Raw genomic sequence first — 10,774 nt, forward strand, 5'->3', positions numbered from 1 at the left:
TGTCACTTTTGGCACCCTCTCCACAGTGTTTTGGGTAGTTTGGGGCCCCAAAAATTGCTCTTTCTCAGGCTGGGGACAACTGTCCTGCCCTACTCCTCTGTCAAATTAAGGACCAGGTTACAATGGCAGGGACAAATCTTTTCCCCAAGCCCAGGGAGCTCTGTCCAAGGAGAAAGCAATCCGCTTGCACCTAATTCAGCAGGGAGGGCTTCACCCCCGGGCTCCATCTAGCAGGATACCAGAACTCCAGGCTGGCCCATCCATGGGAAGGATCACAGATGCTAGCATACCCAAAAGCAGCAGGTGTTGACAGAGCTGGCGTGGCTGCACTGTCCCCATCCTGATCCTCGCTGGTCCTTCGGCAGGGAACCACCCTGCCTGAACACTGTTAATGAGTAGCGAGTCAAACCCAGCAGTGCCCGGGCTGCGGTCAGACCATCGGTGCAGAAAGCTCTGCATCACTGCCTGCACTGCCTCCACAAAAGGCTTCCACAGGGCAGGGACTATGAGCCAGCCCTGCTCTGCCCCAGAGCAGGCAGCCAGGTGAATTTCCACTGGTACAGCAGATTTTGACAGTGCCAAACTTAAAATTTTTTATGTGGTCAGGGCCTATCTCTCTATCTGCTCCTGTCCATGAAGATGGGTAAGGAAAGAATGTTTCTGCAGCCAGAAATACTGGTGTGCTGGCTGAAGAGCAACCTCTGTAGTCAGAGTTTATGTTGGTGCCATCTGGTCTCTTCCTCTTCACTGCCTGTGAACTTGCACCCCTTCTTTGCTGGGGTGCTGCAACCCTAGAAACATCTTTCCTCACACCCCACCCTGCCATGTTGGCAGCCCTTGTTCTCCCTCTTCAAAATGCTTCTCTCTCCACACTGCTCCTCTCCAAACCTCTCCTCATGGGCATCTTTTGCTCCCTTTTCTTGGGCATCTTCCCAATATCTGATGTCTTCCCATCAGACTGATTCTTCTACTCCCAGTGCATTCCTGTTCTCTCAGTAGGTTATTTCCCCTAAGTTTCTCTATCCTTATTGTTCTCTGAGTTCCTGTCCCCAGGCCGTTTTTTACGTCCCCAAGTACACGCAGCAAGGCTGGGATAACTCCGTTTGAGTAAACACTCCTGTCAGGATACATATGGGCTTAGTCCACTCCTCATAGGCCAAGTTCTGTGTAAAGTCTGTTTGGAAAGAACTTAATCAGATGAACAATATCAAAGGATGAAATTAAAGTGATTGTATATAGCTAAGGTTTTATTTAATAGTTTGAGGTTGCTTGTTTAATAATCTTCCCCCTGAGCAGACACAGACTGTAAATTTATCTTCTGAGGATTTCTAAAGTTCAGCAGCCAGAAAAAAAGCCAAATTACTGAAGCGGGTCAGTGACAAGCATCTCTAACCGCTGGTCCATGGACTGTTATTTTATATTTAAACCAGTAGCTATCATCTTAAAATGTCAGAGAATGATCTAGTATTTCTCTTTACTATCAATACACTTGCCTGTAGCACTGCCACACCCCATTCACTTTTTAAAAATTCATCCCTCCCTGGAAAATTTCAGAGGCAGCTATAAAGAACATGTTGAAATACACATATGGTTTGTTGGTTTTAGACCTGTTGGGAACAGAAACAAGCTCTGTAAAGCTACCTTTTGGGCAGGGCTAGGGTTTTTATAGCCATAAAGTTCCATCCTGACTTTCACAATGCAAACACTAAATACAGCAATATCCCTGTGACTGCCGTTTGTGCCTTTGTGAAGTATCCTCCTTCCCTCTGGAAGTTCTCTGCTCAGTCACAGAACACAGCACACAGCTCCATGCTTCTGCAGTTTCCCAGAGCTTCCCAAACCACCTGCCTCCTGCTGCTCTGTGTTCCTCTCTCCGCTACTTTTTCGGCACTGCTTTTTTTTTTTTTTTTTTTTTTTCCCTCTACTGGCATGGCTCGTTCTGCACCTTTTGCTGTGTTAGAAGCAGCAGCTGCAGTACTGTAGCAGGAAAAAGAACTAACTGTGCTACATACCAGGGAGAAAAGAACAGCAGAGAATAAGAATGTCACAATAATCTCCATTTTTTGGGGGCAAATTATAGCCCTTTAAGTTGCATCTGAAAACTGAGCTCTTTGCACATCAGTTGCTGAAACAGATGCTGTCCACAGCTGATGGCAGAGCAGCTCAGCCCAGCTAATTGTGCATACAGCTTTTCAATCCGGTAAATATTACTTAGCAGTGGCATGTCATGCTATTCCAGGCCAGCACAGACTATATCTGAGCCAGTGCAAATTTGCTGGCAAAGCCCAGCTTTATACCAGTGCCACCCTAGGAATATGCATAGCCCAGATCCAAGTGTCAAACACCCAGCAGCAACCCAGGGATGCAGCATGGCCATGTCTGCCTGGGCCTTGGGGCTGGTTCCCAGGGTCCCTTCAAGTAAAACATGTGAAAAAACACTATTTATTGAACTCCTCTCTGCTTGCTCTCCCCTTCCTTTTTCCTCTTCCTTCTTCCTTCTCACTGCTCTGCTTTTGTATGTTTGCTTCAGGAGCTGCTTCTCTTACTCCAGATATCCTGTACTACACCCTGCCTCCTGCTTAGTCTCACCTCCATCTCTTTCCCTACTTTTTTCCCCTCCTATTTCTTTTTTCCTTTCCCATGTCTCATCCCACACTTCAATCTCTTTTCCTGAGCAACTTCCTTCTCTTAGACTTTTTGGTTCCCTCTTTTGAACCACTCCAACTTCCACTTGTTGCCTCATTCTGTCCCTCAGTCACCAGCCCCTAAGAGCTCCTCTCTGTTCCCTGAGCCAGAGCTCGTGTCCCCTGTGTGGTACTTCTCACACACTGCTGGTCCTCCCTTGCTGGTCCCATTAATGGATGCAGTGTCCACGTGGCACTCAGGAGACACCAGAACAGGTGCCATAGGTGTACTTGGACCATTTTAAGCATGCTGGCTCTGACAGGGTGGGAGCACTGTTGTCAGCAGCGCTGCAGCCCCCAAACTACGTGGCACTCATGGAGACCAAGTGGGGCCAGTGATTTCAGGTGCAGTGTTCTGGCCTCAGAATATCAAGACTGAGTTTGCAGTTAGTCAGCTGAGCTGCACTGGTGGCTCAGAGCCTCTAATCACTCCATGCTTCTAACACTGGAGCTGCAGATAGTCTTCTATACATAAAGAGTTGGAGTGACTTGATTTACCAAATTGCATTACACATGGGTTTAGGCATATGTTTCTTTATTTGAAAATTGTGTTGTGTTTACAGCTTATATTTCTCTCCTCATGGCACATTTCTTCCTTCCTACTTATGTAAACTTGTATTAGTTCTTTTAGCAACTCATAACACTGCAGTTATGACAAAAATAGGGTAGCTACCAGTCAAAAAGTTATTTTTATTGAAATTAGTAAAAAATAATAATTTACATTCAAAATAAAGGTATCATGTCTGTATAAAACATTGATTTTAATACCTGTTTTCAAAAATCCAGGTGCAGATGTTTATGAAACTTTTTACTAGAAGCTCCTAGTTTATCAGATGAGATGTAAAAATATCTACACTGAAAATAGTAAGCATCTTCCCTAGATCTGCAGAATTAAGGAAACTGAAGTGTAAGCTGCTTCCCCTTCTCAGAGCTGCCCTTGCAAGCCTGAACATCCTCTCCCAGGTGCAACTTTCAAACACTGCTTGGGACTTCATGACAAGTGGAGCAGGACCCAAAAGCATTGGGTGGGACCCAAAAGCAGTGACCTTGCACCTTCATCCCTACACAGCCAAGCTGGAGTGGTGCATGGTCCCCTTTCCCTGGGAAGGTTTCTTCCTCTGTCAGCACGAGGGCAGAACTTTGCAGTACAGATTGAACAAAAAGAAAGCTTAATCTAAAGTTTACAGATACAGAAAATACCAAGCTCCACCTGAAGTGAGCTGTGTATGCAGCAGGGCTCTGTTGGCACAGCTGTATCATTGGGGAGAGCACACTGGCAGAGTCCCCAGGCAGCAGGGGACAGCAGGCAGGGGACAGGCAGCAGGGGACAGCAGGCAGGAGACAGCAGGCAGAGGGACACGGCTCCAGTGCAGACCCTGCATGCTGTGCTGGGAGACGCAGTGGCTCCAGGGGATGGACAGACATCTCTTCTCGGACCTGGCAATGCTGGCCAAAGGTGGCATCTCTCCTGGCTGCAGGCTACCACCAGCCCCAGCAGCCAGGCCTTGCAGCCCACTCAGGGCTGGCTTGGATTTGGGGAGATGAAGGGCACTCCTACAAGCTGTCCTCCACCGGGACCACAGGGAAAACTGGTTAAAGAGGGTGCTGGGCAGTCTCTGGGACAATTGGGATTGGCCAAGTGAATCTCCAGGCTTTCAGACTCTATTTGAAATCAGACTCCTCTCAGTAAGAGAAGGGGAGCAGCAGGACTTTTCCTTCCCTGAAATTCTTGTAGGATCCAGAGAGTGGCTCCATCGCCTCACACGGCTGAGGGCTGCAGCTGGGAGAAGATTACAAACCCCAGGTCTTTTGACTTTCCCTCTCTGCAGAAATCCCCCAGATTTCTGACTTTGAAAGAAGCTGACTTTACCTTGCCTGCAGATCAGGGATGGGATCGGGAGGAAAACCTGCTGGCAGGGCGGTGCCGGTGGTGCCGTAGGCAGTGCTGAGAGACTCCCACTCCCCCAGGCAGTGCCTTGACCTGAGGCTCCCTCGCCGTGCGCTAGTGAGGGCTCTCCTGCAGGCCGGGGCATTTTAGAGACCAAAATGGGGGAAGTAGATCGACTGATTGCTTGCTTTTCTTTTTTTTTTTCAAATGTAAGAGGAAGCAAAACCTTTATTTCTTTTCCCCTCGGAGATTATTTGTAAGGCATTATCTCTACTACTGCCAGCTGACATCCTTTGGCGTCACTACCACTCAGTGCACTGAAGATGCCTCAAGGTGTGTCAGTCGTGCTTCACGTCAATGCGCCTTGATGTATCTCTTTGGCTGGAATTGAAAGGTACAGTTTCTAAATCTCCCGGTGACCCAATTTGCATGGATCACTGGTGCGCTAGAATGTAGCTACTCCTTCCCATCGTGTTAATGCAAGTTTGCCTGCCTTCAAAGCAGCCTGGCCTCCACGAGCCACGCTGAGCACAGACGGAGAGCTCGCACTTGGGTCTCTGTGTGAAACGTGCACGGCTGCTTCAGACTTAGTATCCTCCACACAAGTTACATGCTTTAGGTATTTTCATTGCTATATCATAACCCCTTTATTTAAACATTGTAAATTCTTTTGCTCGATAAACATAGGCAGACAGCTGGATTATCTTCATCTTGGGGCTTGCGGTCAGCGAGCACAGTGAATGCTCCCAGGTTGCGGAGGCACCCTCTCCTGCCCGGCTCCCCCGCAGCAAAGCCGGGCAGCAGCGCTCAGCGTCTCGCCAGGAAAAGGACCCAAACGCCTGCGGGGGAGCAGCCCGACAGCAGCTATGGTCACAGGCTCCCTGCTGGGGTGTCCCTGAGCCAGCCCTGGGGACAGCCCTAATTAATGCTTCCAGCAGCCCTGTGGCTCCCCTCGCCGTGCTGGCTGCGCACTGCCCTGCCTGCCGGCACGCCGGGATGGGAAGGAGGGTGGCGGGCAGGCAAACCCTCAGGGGCCCTTCTAGAAGGCCCTGAGGCCCAGCTCTGATGGCAGATGGGACTCATGGAGAGCCTCAGCCCCGGGCGTGCTCCGGCTGCCTGCGAGGGCAATGCAAATGCAGTGAACCTGCCCGCGGGCGCCGTCACCTCCAGAGTCCTTTAAAGGACGCCTGGCTGGGGTAAAATGTAAACCCAGCGCTAACTCAGTCCAGGAGCTGGTTCTGCTGGGATGAATCATTTAAGTGCACAAGCAACCCATGACTCTTGCCTCTCATTTCCATGTTGAGGTCTTCTTTTCCCACTCCACAGAGGAAATGATGGCCCGATCCTGGGTAGGAACCGCAACAGAGAAACGCTAGGAAAACAAGGAAGCATTCAAGGGTATTTCAGTTATATATATGACTGAACAAATCTGGGTGATTGGGTCAGATCCTCACCAACTTCTTTTGTCATGCACCTATTATCATCTAATTTTATTTAGTGAAAACTGGGTTCTGAAATTAATTCTGCATTAAGAGGTACGTAGCAGCTAACACTATCACACGTAATGTTCCTGCCAAGCTACAACCTTAGCTTTGTCATGATTCGTATTTTCAATCTCCCATTAAAAAGGTTAAAAACAGATTTTCAATAGTTCAGCCGTGGGCACCTCACATTTTTCTGAGTCTCGTTTGCCTTGTTAAAACAAAAAACAGTTTCTAGACATTAGTCTGCAGCACAGTCATGTGTTCCTGTCCTTTTCTCGGGTGTACAACAGGTTCACTTCCCTAAAATCACTCAGTAAATTCAAATGAGCTGGGATTATGTCACAGGAGTGAGGGCTATAGGTGGGGACCTTTCAGCCTTTGCCTAGGTCTATCCTTACATAGGCAGCACTTGTTTGTCTACTTCAACAGTGCTTTCCAACTGGGAAATGAGGATGTGGGTAAATGAACAAGTTACTGCAGGCAAAACAGGGGATGTGGAAGTTCAGCCCCTCAGCTACTGGTCAGAAATTCCTCCAATGTGTTCTTTAACCCCTGACAAATGCAAACTCACTTTGCCTCTCCCACAGGGAATGAGATACCTGGCTTTTGCTACAAGGTACTGTACGTAAGAGGGTGCGGGTGGACACTTGCCACCACAGAGCAGCCGAACTGTAGGTTAGTGACACCTTGTCCTGCAGCTGGTTGTCTCTCTAAACTCTGGGGCACAACAGATTAATTTCCCTAAAAGTCGCACTATAAAATCCTGATTCAGGTGAGGGAATGGCATGGGAGCTTCTGTGCTCAATTGGCCTTTGCCTCACAGCCACTTGCAGGCAGCAACCTGGTTTGACTAAAATTCTTCAGGTTTCAGCAACAGGAAATTGCAGATGAGAGAACGCTCTGTAAAGTGTATTTGCACAGTTTTAGTCATAAGCTGTGAAAAGTAGCAGCTCCCCAAGCCCTCAACTTTAACACTGCTATTAATACTGTTTTTCTCTAATAGCATTGAGATTAATGGAGCATGAGTGTCTCGTTGTAGTAAACATTCTCCCAATGATGCTCAAGAAACCCACATCCTGTCTTCACACAGTTTGTTCTCTAAATGTCCCAAAAAGCTCCCAAGCACCTTATGGTGTCCCAGTCAAAATGGGGAAGGTGAAGGAAGGAGACTATTTTAGAACCTAGTTTTGATGTGTTTCCTCTGCCAGGCAGCAGAACAGGCACCCTGAAATGCTCCTCAAGGCACCCACCAATGATGGGTGCTGTTCACGATTCATGAGAGGAGAAATAAGGATTTTGTGCAGTGCCTTATTCCTTTTCCTTGGAGAGTCCCAGGCACTGTTCTTATACAGGTGCTTGGAGTGCAAGGCAGGAGAAAATCCCTGCCCCAAAACTGGATGGGCTTTGCAAACTGGCCCTGAGGACTTAACACCACACTGGTTTCCAGACTGCTCTCACTGGTAAGGTAGACAGTCTGAGGCAGTATCAAAGCTGGTCAAGATGATCAAATAAACTACCAAGACTCCCTGAAACACTGAAAATATGTTCCTGCCAAAGCAGTCAGGAGAGGGATGGGTGCATGGCTGATAGGAGCAAGGCTGGCTAGTGTCTGCCCCATGGCTACTTAGCAACTCTTCCCACTCCCTGAGGACAATAGGCCCCATCCTGGGAGTGGACTGGTTTCAATATGGGACTCTCCATCTTGATCCAGTTTGGATGGGTCAAGACATGTTGAGACAAGCCCTTTCAATATGCTGCATTTTATTAAAAACAAAGTAGCTGTGGGCCAGATTGTAAAACTAGGTGGGCCTCATTTGTCTGTCCCTACTGTAAGCCAATGAAACCTTCAACATATTCAAACTCTCACCTTTTTACCCATTTGAATGAAAAAGCATCACTAATAAAAGAAAATGACTCACCTAATGCTAAACCTGAGCTCTGTAGATCAGCTTTGATCAAATTCACTGACATTTGGATAACTGCGTTATTATAACTAAAACATCTTTTAAAGTTTTTTTTCCAGACGTTCATTCTTTAAAATTTGCTTTGATCACTGTGCATATCCTTTTCAGCAGAAATTTGTCCACAGAGGGTGAATTTTTTTCATTTGTTTTTCATATGGATTCTCTTTCCTTTGTTCACGTTTTAAATCAGTGAAGCTACTCTTCAAGCTAGCCCTTACAATAAAAATGCAGCTACTGTGTGGCTTTTAACAACTCATTTAACCCATCTGTACTTCAATAGTCTTCTTAGAAACCCAAGGCAACTCACACTTATTTATGCAATGAGGCTGATCATGAGGCTTAATTAGATATTTTTTTTTGAGGATAAAGTAAACATTTTAGAAGGGCAGAGCAGGGAAGTGACGGTCGCTGTTATGGTGGTCTGACAACACCAATTTGTAATATGTTACAACAGCAGTGTTACAAAATGCTGCACAGAAGGATATTTCTTTCAGAAAGTACTTTTGAATTAGTTCAAGTGCTCCAGTTTCCAAATAGGAGTCACAATCTGAGACAATTAAAATAAATGGAAGCAGGAATGTGTCAGGACAATTACAAATTAAAAGATTGAAATCACTGGAGATGGAAGGGCAAAAATTTGCCTGTGTGTAAGTATGCATCTCTGTATGAAGCTTAACTTTTGATGTTGAGAAGGATAAAGTTTGACTTTTCTTTTTCTATGGAAAAAAAAAATCACACATCTGTGATGCAATAAAATTCAGTTTAGCAATACTTAAGTGCATTTGTAACCGATTTTTCCCTTTCAAGCAGGCAGGAAGACTGTTTAAGCTTTAATTTGCTAATTATCATTTATTGTAATTTGACCATGCAGCTGGGGAAGGTGGTGCTGATTGTTCATCAAAGAGGGCGTCTGCCGGGCTCTAGAGTCAAGGTAGTCTTATTAGTGTCTTTTTACAGCATGGGCAGAGTTCTTGTTAGAGCTTGTAACAGAGGTGGATTAACCACAAATAATTTTTAAAACTTTGAAGTCTAAAGCTGTAGCACCTTTTACTGTATTCTAGGAAAAAAAAAAAGCGAGTGTGTTCAGATAAGGTTCGCTGGTGAAATTCTCCCTGTGGCTCGTACCAAGGTGCAGTCTTCACCCTCCCAGGGCTGCCTGCGCAGCCATTTTGCAAACACAGATTCCTGTCATCTGACAGAGCGAGCCCTGGAACTCGGCACGGCTTCTGCCTCCGATAAAGCTATTTATGAGCGCACACATTTCCAAAGATCGGGCCTGCAATCATCAGCTTCACACCAAGCTTCTTAGGGATCGCTTGTTTTCCCAAAACACTTTAGGCTGAGAATTTCTATTAATATAAATCTGCTTTAAACAGGAGATAGCCATTTTTTAATGCAGACATCCTTTAATATTTTCATGATGTGGCTTATACCTTAATAGATAGCAGTTGCGGTGCAGATCTGGCCGCGCAGTTGCATAACATATTTGCGGTAATGAGAACCCTTGCCGACATGGAAAATTAATATTAAGAAAATTAATGTAAGGAAAATCTTTAATAGGTTTTTGCTTGTGTCTAATGCAATTTTGCAGTTAGCAGAAGGAGAATTTACTACCAGGTGAGTAGCCAGCTCTTCAGAAATCATGTTTTGTTGACCACAATTTAAGACCTGCTGGTTTGATTTAGCGCATCAGGCGCAATATCTGCTTCGTAAACAACAGCATGAAACACCACACTCGGGATCCTGCCTGGCATACTCAGCTGTCAGAACCTTGCCCACAAGAAAGAGCTCCTCAGTATGAATGTTTTTCATGTTGGTGCCCGTTCTGTCTGGGGAAGTGCTTTGAAAGCTCAGAAACTTCAGCAGGGCAGGAGAGCAGCTTAATGCTCAAACCCACCTAACAGTGACTGGGTGAAAAGACATTATCTTTTCATAAGCAGCATCTGTCAAGTCCTTTGGCAGAACATAAGCAACTGATTTCCCAATGAGAAAGGCTGCCCTTACTCGTTGCATGTCCAAGGACTGTAGTGTTACAGCAATAGGGCAGCGTGCAAGACACGGCTCTGCACAAAAGGGGAGAAAATCCTGGATGGGAACCAACCTTCTCTGCCCCCCAGCTCACAGCTGCCATCCCATCAGAGAGCACCAATGTTGGCATCAGCTTTTTTTCAGGGTGATTCATGATTTAGATGTCAGAGTCTTTTCATCTGTTGCCTGCGTTTCTCTTGAATAAAAGAAGACTGGCATATTTTTCTCCTTTTTGCTGCAAGGAAGGTAGGTACTGACTCCCTTTATTCACTGGTGATTGTGGATACTAGAGATGATGCAAGCACAAGGTATCTGGCATGGTATTACAGAAACCAAAGGGAAAAGTATTCATGGAAGAAACCCCATTTCTTTTTCAATGTAGACAGCTTGAAGTTGTTTTGTTTTGTTACCTCCTACCTAAATTTCTTGAAAACAATACTTAGCAAGAGGGAAGGATTTCTTGGTAAACACTGTGTATTGACTGCCATTTTTCAAGGAGTGGGCAGACTCTTAACAGCTGAGTCCTCCCTGAGAGACACCAGTAGTGAGAGGAAGGGTTGTATTTGATCAATAAGAAACGTGTGTGTGCACAAATAAAAGGAGCAGCAAATCCAACCCTCTTATCTCCCTTCCTTCTTGCATGCCAGATCACCTTTAGCATCAGCTCCAGTCCTGCAGCTGCTGCTTTCAAGCAGGGCTCATCGACACCAGCCCTGGCTGCTGACC

Source organism: Parus major, chromosome 2 (genome assembly GCF_001522545.3).
Source record: "Parus major isolate Abel chromosome 2, Parus_major1.1, whole genome shotgun sequence".
NCBI classification, from domain to species: domain Eukaryota; kingdom Metazoa; phylum Chordata; class Aves; order Passeriformes; family Paridae; genus Parus; species Parus major.